Source organism: Ursus maritimus, unplaced genomic scaffold, assembly GCF_017311325.1.
Source record: "Ursus maritimus isolate PB19 unplaced genomic scaffold, ASM1731132v1 scaffold_20, whole genome shotgun sequence".
Taxonomy (NCBI): Eukaryota; Metazoa; Chordata; class Mammalia; order Carnivora; family Ursidae; genus Ursus; species Ursus maritimus.
This window is the reverse complement of record NW_024424453.1, coordinates 38,904,716-38,917,046: the sequence shown is the minus strand read 5'-3', so window position 1 is coordinate 38,917,046 and position 12,331 is coordinate 38,904,716. Positions and strand designations below refer to the sequence as shown.

Genomic DNA, 12,331 nt, shown 5'->3' with positions numbered 1-12,331 from the left:
TCCTTAGGCACATAGAAGGATCAATAAACAAAATCATTGTTTTAGAATTTGTTATCCTGGACACAGAGAACTAAACCCCAATAGTAAGATCAAGTCCTTTTGCTTTTGATGAAGAGTCCTATCACTTAACTAATGTTCTGGGGACTGAACATGCCCTCAGTGCAATCGTAGGAATGTTTGTAAGAGAAAAACTAACTGTGACTTCTAAAAACATTTCAAAGAAAAAATTTCAAAAATGAAAATTTCAAAGGAAACTTGTTGGAGTCCAATTGTTTTAAGGATTTTGTATATTTTAAAGTTCAAAACAGCATGGGAATACTATAAAAAGAACATAAATATTATTCATCATGGTTTAAAAACATGAATTAAGCATGTATGTAAATAATATAGTTTATAAAAAAACTATATTAGTTGCAATTTATGAACCTTTTCCTCCTTAAATTGTGTATCTTGAATATAATATTAGCATAGCCTACCTCTGCCCTGTGATAGCTAGATCACCACTGCACTTTGTTTAGGTATAATTTTGAAACATGTTTATGAAAGTTTTAAAGAACTTCGATTCATGGGGCCCCTGGTTGGCTCAGTCGTTAAGCGTCTGCCTTCGGCTCAGGGCGTGATCCCAGCATTCTGGGACCGAGCCCCACATCAGGCTCCTCCGCTGGGAGCCTGCTTCTTCCTCTCCCACTCCCCTGCTTGTGTTCCCTCTCTCTCGCTGGCTGTCTCTATCTCTGTCATATATATAAATAAAATCTTTAAAAAAAAAAAAAAAGAACTTCAATTCAAAAGTTAAGTCTAAGTCAGTTTTATAACTCTGGTAAAACTGTTTTATAAAAGTCTTATGTAAACAATAAGATCTTAATGCTATTTATTAATATGTTTATAAGTATTCTCAAAATTTAAGTTGAAATATAAAGAAATCTTGGTGTTTTAAAGACCAGTCTTCTGGAGCCCTAAGTTCAAAATGGCTATGAACCAAAAAATAGATGGCAGATCTTTGTTGCCACCTCACCAGGGCATCCAGCATCCACTCAAACATCAGATTTACTTAATATGTAAAATCAAGACTCAGAAAGGACAGACAGATCCCGTCTTCTACAATTACTGAACAAAACAGTACCATTTTCAGGCTAGATTAATACTCCTAATAAGAATTGCCCTTCAGGGGCGCCTGGGTGGCTCAGTCAGTTAAGTGTCTGTCTTCAAATCAGGTCATGATCTCAGGGTCCTGGGATCGAACCCCACATCTGGCTCCCTGCTCAGCAGGGAATTTGCTTCTCCCTCTGCTCATTCTGTCTCTCTCTCTCTCTCTCAAATAAAGTCTTTAAAAAAAAAAAAAAAAAAGAATTGCCCTTTCAGCAACATGCCAGACCTTACAGATAAACTTCAACATTCCTTCTACACAAACACATTCCGAACACCTAGCAATGTTGAAGAAAATATAACTAACATTTAAAAAAAATGCATAGCTGAATTTGCGCAGAGAATCCCTAGAGGCCAGAATTGAAAAGCAAAAATTACAGTAAGCACATGAGCTGACAGTGCAGCTGCCAAGGGTGGGACCTGGGAAGAGGAAGGGGGTGAGGGAGAGTAGCCAGCCTTGATAAAATGGAGGCTTGGGTTTTGATGACCTCATGGAGAAAGGTGAAACCTTGGGTCTACATGGGGCAAGAGGTTGGAATTGAGAGCCCTTACATAGATTAGGACACTTGAGGAGCTAGTCTTTTAGTAAATGGATGGACTTGAAAAGATAATGCCTTCTGGGAGAGATAGCACAGACACTTGCTAGAGAAAGCCTAGGCTCTGAAGTGAGGAGAAAAATGTTTCCCCTGAATTCTAAATCTTGGGCATATATACTACGCAAACACCAACTGAAAAAGAGTTTAAATGGCTATGCTACTATCAGAGCAAATATATGTTTAAGGCAAAATGAATAAAGACGATCGCTGCATTATGATAAAATGAACAATTCATCAGAAAAATGTAACAATTCTGAATCTGTGGTACCTAACTAGATAGCCAAAAATATAAGACGTGAAACTTAGCAGAATTATAAGGAGAAAATAACACATCTACAATCAGAAGGACATTTTGCTGCAGTAACTGAAGTCATGCAGACCAAAATGTAGTAAGGATACTGAAAATAGGAACAACCAAATTAACAAAATCAAGGGACTGAATGAAGATGAAATTCCACACTCACAAGGAATATATATTCTTTTCCAAGCACATAAGAAAAGTTTATAAAAAACTGATCATATGCTATGCCACAGAGGAAGCTTAACATATTTCAAAGAATTACTAAGACCACAAAGATTCTCAATCAAATGTTTTGGGAAACTGAAAAACACATTCTTCAAATAATTCTTGAATCAAAGGAAAAAATCAGCTACATTTATAACTGAATGACAATGAAATGTTGGATTGCCAATACCAAACTTTGCAACTTGGCTAAAACAGTTGTCAAAAAGAAATCTATAGGGGCGCCTGGGTGGCTCAGTCATTAAGCGTCTGCCTTCTGCTCAGGGCGTGATCCTGGCGTTCTGGGATCAAGCCCCACATCAGGCTCCTCCGCTGGGAGGCTGCTTCTTCCTCTCCCACTCCCCCTGCTTGTGTTCCCTCTCTCGCTGGCTGTCTCTCTCTGTCAAATAAATAAATAAAATCTTTTTTTAAAAAAAAAGAAATCTACAGTTTCAAATACACAAATTAGGAGGAAGGACATTTAAAGGGTGTTTAAGGAAGGAAAAAGAATACAAGAGTTAATCCCATAAAAGTAGAAAAAACACATGAGCAGAATTTAAAGAAACAAAGAATACCTAGTAATATTAAAATTCTGCAGAGAAGTCAGAGTGCCTATTCCTTTACGTGCTAGATGAAAAGACAAAATATTTTTATGATCCAATGTAAATGACGAGTGGCTTTTATATACAATGTTTTAAAAATCTATCAGATACTGACTGGGTACTTGGAGCCAGTTAATCCTCAAAATAACTCAAAGCACTGGGTGTTATACGCTAGTTGCGTATAACTAATTCATTAGTTATGAATCATCGAACCTTGCATCAGAAACCAGGGATGTACTGTATGGTGACTAACATAATGTAATAAAAAACGTTAAAAAAAAAATAACTCAAAGAGGTAAGTAGTAGTATTGTACCTGCTTTTAAAATAAAGAAGCTGTAACTCTGTGAGGTGATGGATGTTAACTAAACTTATTGTGGTAATCATTTTGCAATACATACATATGTGAAATCATTTTGTTGTGCACCTAAAATAAATACAATGTTCTATGCCAATTATATCTCAATAAAATGGCAGGAAAAAAATAAATGAAGGCACAGAGGGGCTAAAGAATGGCATGTGGTTGCACAGTTGGTAAGTTGGAGGAGCCAGAATTTGAATACAGTGTCGCTGACCCAAAACCTCATGCTCCCTTACTTAGCCTCAATGCCTGTTTTTTTTTTTTAACTGTAATTTGGAGATGATTATAGATAGATTCATACTATGTTGTAAGAATAATACCGATGAATCATATATGTTCCTCATCCATTTTCCCCCAATGGTAACATCCTGCAGAACTGTAATATCACAGGAAACTCACACTGATACAGTCTGCTGACCTTTTCCACTTATCACCAGTTTTATATGCGCTCATGTACTCGTGTTTCTGTGCAATTTTATGATGTAGATCTGTGTGACCACAATCACAGCCAAGATACAGAATAGTTCCTTCACAAACATCCTTTGTGTTACCATTTAACTGGGCAGTCACCTTCCCACTTTCCTTCCTTGATTCTTGACAACCACTACTACTGTGCACCTCATCTCTATGATCTTGTCGTTTCAAGAATGTTATATAAATAGAATCATACAGAATGTACTTTTTGAAATTGGCTCTTTTTATTTGCACATTTCCCTTGAGATCCATCTAAGTTGTTGCATTATCAAAAGTCTGTTCCTTCTTATTGCTGGGTAGTATTCTGTAGTATGGATGTACCAGTTTGTTGAACCATCTACCTAACTTGAAGGACAAATGGATTGTTTCTAGTTTTTAGCTATCACAAATAAAGCTGCCATGAACATGTGTGTGTGTTTGTGACAACATAAGTTTTCATTTCTCTGAGATAAATACCCAAAAATGCAATTGTTGGGTTGTATGATAAGCTCATATTTAGTTTTATAAGAAACTGCCATAATTTCTTCTAGAGCACTTGAAGTATTTTACATTCCCACCAGCAGAGTGATCCAATTTCTCTGCATCCTTGCCAGCATTTAGTGTACTGTGCTTTATTTTAGCCATTCTGATTGGGTGTAGTGGTTGGCAACACATTGTGGTTTTAATTTGTATTTTCCTAATTGCTAATGATGTTGAACACTTTTTCATGTGCTCAATTGCTATCTGGATACCCTCTTTCTTAAGAGAGGATGTTCATGTCTTTTGCCCATTTTCTAATTAGATTGTTTTTTACTGTTGACTCTCTATTTTAAGTGGAGATATTTCATTACAAGCAAAATATAGATGGATGAAAAACAAAGCATGAGTTTGCAAAGAATCATGTGGATTTTCTGGACAGGGAATGCTTTACTCTTTAATGTTTTACAATGCTGATTAAAGGATCTACTTTGGTGATGTTTGTTAACTTTTGTCCCAACAGGTGTTCATAAATAAAACACACCGAATCAAACAGGGAGTTTGATTGTTCCTACATTTTAATGCTGTAGGCTCCCAAAAATAGTACTTTAAAATATATTTTTTTTAATTTGTGTATGGTTGAAACACAATGTTACATTTCTTTTAGGTGTACAACACAGTCATTCAACATCTCTATATGTTATGCTCTGCTCACCACAAGTGTAGCTACCATACAATGCTATTACAACTGTCACCACACAACACTATTACAATATCATTGACTATATTCCCTATGCTGTACCTTTTATTCCTGTGACTTATTCATTCTGTAAGTGGAAGTCTGTATCTCCCACTCCTCCCCACCCATTTTGCCTATTCCCCAACCTCTTTCCCTCTGTTAGCCATCAGTTTGTTCTCTGTATATATAGGTCTGATTCTGCTTTTTGTTTATTCATTTGTATTGTTTTAGACTCTACACAAAAGTGAAATCATATGGTATTTGTCTTTCTCTGTCTGACTTATTTCACTAAACATAATACCCTCTAGGTCCATCCACATTGTGGCAAATGGCAAGATCTCATCCTTTTTTAAGGATGTGTATATATATATTGTAGGGTATATATATATATAGTGTAGGATATATATATATATAGTGTATATATATTCTTTCAATTAATATTCTATTGTGTATATATGTGTGTATATATATACACAACAGAGTATCAATTGAAAGAATATATATATACACTATATATATATACACACTATACACACACCCACCCCCACATCTTCTTTATTCATTCATCTATTGTTGGGCTTTTGGGGTGCATATGTCTTTTCAAATTAGTGTTTTCATTTTCTTTGGGTAAATACCCAGTAGTGGTTATTAGATCATATGGTATTTCTAATTTTAATTTTTTGAGGAACCTCCATACAGTTTTCCACATTAGCTGATGATTAGTGATATTGAACATCTTTCCATGTGTCTGTTGGCCATCTGTAGGTCTTTTTTGGGAAAACTGTTTATTCAGGTCCTCTGCCCATATTTTAATCAGATGGTCTGATTTTTTTGGTGTTGAATTGTAGAAGTGGTTGATATATTTTGGATATTAACCCTTTAAGGGATATATTTTAGCAAATATCTTCTTCCATTCAGTGGGCTGCCTTTTTGTTCTGCTGATGGTTTCCTTTGCTGTGCAAAAGCTTTTTATTTTGGTGTAGTCCCAACAGTTTGTTTTTGGTTTTGTTTCCCTTGCCTTAGGAGACATATCTAGAAAAATGTTGCTAAGGCCAATATCAGTGAAATTACTGCTTGTGTTCTCTTCTAGGAGTTTTATGGTTTCAGGTCTCATATTTGGGTCTTTACTCCATTCTGAGTTTATTTTCCACAAATACCACCATTTTAACAGGAAAAAAAAATGATGATCAGAGTTTTAAGAAGTGTCACACATCTACCTATTGTAATGTAAGCTATGACTTTCTTCAGGGTTCCCTTATCACACTCCTCTATTTCTACTATCACACTTGCCACAGGACCTCCTCATCAAACCGTGAATTACCCATGAAAGTATTTTCTTTCAACTGATGTCTAATACAGTGCTTGGCACACAGAAAGAGCCCATTGTTTACTGACCAACTGCTAATAAATCACAGGCTAGTGCTCAAACAGACAAGTATCTTTCTGAGGGGTTGTAACATCTTATTGTTCTTTAGGTAAAAGAACATTTTAAAACCACAACTTATAGTAGACTGAAAACTGGAAAACTGGGGAGAATAACCTGAGAAAGCAAGACATATTTGTTAGTACTGCCTATTTAAATAATGAAAAAAATTAAAAAAAAAAAACATGTGGCCTGGTCAGATCAGCAACGGTGTTCCACAATGAAGGTAAAAACTTGATAATAACAGCTCTTGAAACACCCAGCATTCTCTTCCAGACCCTATCAGCAAAACCAGGGGAAACAAAAGAGAAGAATATATGCAAACTGATAAGGAACTGTCTGTAGTCCTTTTAGACATTAGTGATACAGAAACAGAAAATGATGTTTTGAATATTGACAAATATCAAGGGATTTGTACATGTTAAAAGGAAATTTTTAGAGGCTGAGAAATCACCTTCCTTCCACCCTCATTCTGCAGAAGACTGCTCACATCTGACTCAATTTTATAGAAAGACCATTATGTTATCTTGTTCAGGGGGCTGAACGGCAGTACACCCTTCATTTCACCATTCTGACAAAAAAACAAATGATAAAAAATGACAGTAAAGAAAATTCCAGTTCCATGCAGGGCTTAATACTCACTGAGTTCTGTGTATCACACAACCTACACCTGCATTTGCATTTATTGCTGTATTTGAAGCACAGCTCAATACTGATGTTTATCATGATAGCTATCATTCCTCAAGGAGAGGTAAAATTATATTGAGAAGACTGTTTTCAAAGGCAGGGAAGACAGAACATTTTCGAACATTTTCCATATATTAAGGAAATTTAAAAAACGATTTGGATATAGTGATATAGAAAACTTGTTTATCCAGAATATCTAATTCCTAGATGACCCTGGATGAGAAGCGTTTTCATTGATGTGTGCTACATAAACACACAACAGAGGCATGTGGGTGTGTATGAGTGTGGTAGACAGGATAATGCCCTACTACCCCAAAGATGTCCACATCCTAATCCCTGGAACCTGTGAATAATGTTACCCTTACATGGTAAAAGGGACTTTGCAGGTGTGATTAAGTTAAGTTCTTGAGATGGGGTGATTACTCTGGGATTATGTGGGTGGGCTGGATATAATCACAAGAGCTTGGTAAGAGGGAAGCAGGAAGATAGGAAGGGGATGCCAAGGAGTAAGAGTGAGGTGTGGAAGCAAGAAGCCAGAGTGATGGGGCCATGACCCAAGCAACGCAGTTGGCCTCAAGAAGCTGGAAAAGGTAAGGAAATGAATTTCCCCTTAAAACCTCAAATAGGAATGCAGCCCTGCCGACACCTTGATTTTAGTTTGCTGACATCCAGAACTGTAAGACAAGAAACTCATATTGTTTTAAGACTCCAAGTTTGTGTTGTTATAGCAGTACTAGGAAACAATACATGTATGTATGTTTCCCAGCTGCATTATTACTTTATCTTAAAAGGCAACTTAAAATGTAGCTGTGCTATTTCTATATTTCACAGAATCACCTCGCCTTAAAAATAATTTTAGAAAGAGTTAACAGAATTCTTTACGTTGACTATAGCCTAAAACAATGCTACTAAGTAGTAGAAATCACTTTGCTACTCTGAGCCCCTATTTCCTGACAAAATGAGATTTAAATTAGATTACTCTCAGGCCCATTCTAGTTCCAAGATCCAAGAATTATATTACAAAAAGAATATATGGTTTTGGGAGCTCAATGGACTTGAGCTGGAATTCTGACTTTGGATGAATCAACTTAGCCTGTTTGAGATTCCGTTTCCTCATCTTAAAATGGGGAAAAATACTAGCTATTCCCACAGTGGCTGTGAAGATTGAAGTACACAAGAAGTTCTAATACACGCCTGGCACTCAGCAGAAATTCAAGCAGTGCTAGTGTCTCTTACCCTCTTCACGTCTCCTAGTTTTACAAGGCTATTTCAAAACGCATGTGTTCACGTAATAATTCCCCTATCACCTGAGTTTTAAATGTATTTTCTTTGTACCACTCCTTTGCTCTAGGGTAAGGACAACATTCCACATACAGACAAAAAGTGGTTTTGTAAAGGGAGAGAAATCATGTAGGGCATGAGTGCAGATAGAGAAGAAAATATTTTAATAAAGTATTTCTGCCAAACTGATTCTAGACAATTTAGGAAAAATATTTTAAAGAAACACCTTCAAGCTGAAAAGCTGATAACGACATTAAAAATGATCATTTAAAATAATATTTCAGAAATAATCTCTATTTTGCACATAGATTCCATTTTTTAAAAAACTTTTCATCAGGAGATAAATGACATGGTGATTTTACTGAGGAAGTATAAGATCGGTGAGAAATACATTCCTCTTAAAAATACTTTTCCATGGAGACCCAGAGAGGAAATATTTGGAGCTCCTGTGCCATAAATCAGTGAATCACGTAACAAAGGTCCCAAAATAGCAGGGTTAACATCATTCAAATGGATCTTGGCTGAAGGTTCACTATGAAACTAGTTTATTTGAACAATTTATTAGTACACGTTTAAAAAATGTCAATATGGCTACCCTTTTTGAGATTTCAAGTGCTCTTTTCTTAAAGTGGACATAAGAGCACTGCACCAACAACGATCACATCCTAAGGCAAAATAAAAACTGGAATAACCCATCTAGGTGAGGAGAACCACAAATCTTAAAGAAACTCTAAGAAATACGCAGTAGCAAAACAAAACCAAACCTGGAAATTAAATCAAAAAAATTAAAACAAAAAAAACAAAAAAAACAAATCTGGAAATATATTTCTTCTCTCATAACTGGCAGTATAGGAATTAAAATTAAACATTACTTAGAAATTATCATGTGTAAAGCTGATACCCACCCTGCTGTGACTAAGACTGTGCAGCATGCTACATTTAACTACAGGATAGAGCCACTTTTAAAAAAAGATTTCAAATACTATTTGAATGATGAAAAATAAAAGAACTTTAGCGCATAGATATTTACATTTAAAAAGTCTTTCTCAGTTCCTTTTAAGCACAGACGTAGAAAAACATTCAACTGGAAAACTTCCCCCATCTTGAGTAGTAAATCTCTTGAAGACAGGAACATTGTATTCAATCCTCAGGGCCCTCTCCTACCAGCAGCACCTGATTACACCCAAGCCCTGCAAGGGAAGATACTTGGTATGACTTTATTAGGGACAGATAATTAGATTCCTTCTTATCTAACTTATAAAAATTAAATTTGTATAGAATGTTTCAGGAACATATCTATATTGAACGAGGTTCAATTTGATTCTTTTTCCAAATTTGTGTGTTCTTTTTTATTAGTGACTTGATCTCTCATTATGTTTCCTATTCCTTTTTTTCCTCTTTTTTTGGGGGGGGAGGGCGGAGAGGCAGAGGGAGAGGGAAAGAGTGAATCTTAAGTAGCTCCATGCCCAGCGAGGAGCCGGATGCAGGGCTGGATCTCATCAACCCTGAGATCAAGACCTGAGCTGAAATCAAGAGTCAAACACTTAACTGACTGAGCCACCCACGGACCCCTCCATCCTTTTCTCTTTAAAAGATTATCTCATTTCTTTTGACTTGTTCTACTGATTCAAGTTTCAGAAATGGTACTGATTCTCTTTTATGGTAGGACCATATTATAGAGCCAACTGCAATCTGAGTATGAGTTCACCCTCAGTGCATTATTTATTTCTCTGTAGAAGTCCCATGTACCTTAGACTGTGCTGCTCTGCATTTGCTTCTTCATGGGCCTCAGGGACAACACTAGTTTGAGACCAGATTGTAGCATATATGCCAAAATATAAGGCAATATAGAGCCATCCCTTAGGAAGAATTGATTTATATTTAAATCTGTATAAGAATTTCTTATAGATGATGTCTCAATTACTTTATTTGAAACAAAATACTATCTGTTAAAGACACAGTAGCTTGAAACTAGCTCAATCAATGCTTGTTTGGCATGCATATAGAGGTTTCCTTCCTCGGTTTAAAAAGAAAGAAAAGAAAATAAACAAACTAAACAAAGCTCTAGAAGTGGCACACTCCCGGGAGTACAACTTCACCATGTGAAGACTTGGATTTTTAATAGCTTTTTAAAGGCCATTTAAAAAAGTAATATGGTACTTTAAAACAATTAAGGATTTTTTTTTTTTTTTTTTAAAGCTGGTTGTATGAGTTTTCACAAATGGGTTTTCATGGCTTGGACAAATTTTCCAGTAACATAATTATATCTGGATTCAAAAACTGCTGAATCCCCAGCAATTGAGGGAGAAAGGATGATCTGGTATCTAAACTTAAACACGTATGCAAATTATCACTGAAGCATTCCCATTATTTTAATTCATTGAGCATATACATAATAGGTGCTCAATCAATGCCTGGGAGGTCCATCAAAACCTAAACCCAAAGCTCTCTGAGTTTAATATTTCCACCAGAGGCATCACTCCCCAACCCCCATCCCCATAAAATACTAGAACAGCTGCTCTTGAACACTGAACTTAAAACCATTATGTGGGGCTATGTTGATCCAACAACACTTACTTATTAATTAGTACTGCATAGAGAAAACATAATTTACCAGATGTCCAATGAACCTACATTTCTAAGACAAGATGATTCATTTCTGCTTTTTAACTGCAAAAGTGTCTCATACATAACGACAATTAATTACGAAGCACAACAGCTGAGATACTTAATGGATTAATGGATAATAAATGGCCAACCATATGACACTTGCTATTAAATTAGAGACAGTGACATAAACATAAACATACGGAGAATGCCCTCCTTTTAATTTTGTTCACATTTTTTACAGGTCTCACACTACCCAAGGCAATTATATAAAATGTAGCATATTTATAGATTTCCTAAATGTGAAATGGAAACAATACACAGGCTTCCTTTATGCTTTGGGAAAGAGGTACTACATTTTATGTTTGTAGACATATGAAGTGGCAGTTATTTATTTAAGAGATTAATAATTCAATATACATACAACACAATACAAAGTATTCATCGTAACTTGCTGGAAATGACAATCTGATTTTTCATATAGCCCACAACAGTGTTGAAATAAACTATATTTTAACACAGTTGAAAATGAAACAATGACTAATTCTGTTAATGATACAGTAAATTAACAGCAATTACAGAGTTGGCTGAATGCCCACTCTCTCAGTGAGTGCTATATTACACACAGAAGAGACATTCTTTGAAAATGGCAGTGTTCAAAAGTTTCCAAACTTTGCATGTATGTATGCTAGAGAGGGAAAGGTACTGGTTTCTCGGTTTATATCATGAAATAAAAAAATACAACATGTATATCACTGAACACTGTAACCAAAAAAATAATAAAAATTAAAAATGGCCAACAATTATGCAATGTTTATGTGCTGAGCACTGTGCTAAGTGATCTGCATTTATTACATAACTTAATCTTCACAATCACCCTGTGAGGTAGGTACTATTATTTTCCTCATTTATGGATAAAGAAACTGAGACACAAGTTCAGAGGAATTCAAATGTGCATAGCTGAGGCAATTTCAATAGTAAATAAAGAAGTTATAAGGAGGAAGGAAACAAAATAAACACACACACACACACACACACACACACACACACACACACACCCCCCCATCGTCCCAGAGTTTTCTGAAAACAGGAAAGAAAACAGGAAGAGAATAAAGAAATTTATATGATTTTTAGATCTCAACAGTTTGACTTCACACAGAAAAGCTAACGTTGTAGGGATTTAATAGCTTTTTCGGATCAAGTTCTGGTAAAATGAGAATTCATGTAAAGTGTTAAGCAAAGAGAAGAAATGTTCAACGATATTCACTATTATTATCGTTGTTCTTATTTTAAATGACCTGTCATTTTTGAGACTACTGAAGGCAAGAAAAACCAAGTCGGTTAAAAAAAAGTAAACAAATAATATTTTAACATGACTTGAAAATTGTCACTTAAGATTTATTTATCTTTGAATAATTTAAATCTCAGCATTTAGAATATCCTAGTGAATAATCTTTAGATT

General features: G+C 35.5%; 1 protein-coding gene across 3 annotated transcripts in view; it reads right to left on the bottom strand.

Moving 5' to 3' along the window:
* Positions 1-12,331, bottom strand: part of LOC103679676 (ubiquitin-conjugating enzyme E2 E2) — a 350,872-nt gene that overhangs the window by 46,174 nt on the left and 292,367 nt on the right. The gene's annotated exons all lie outside the window — the stretch shown is intronic.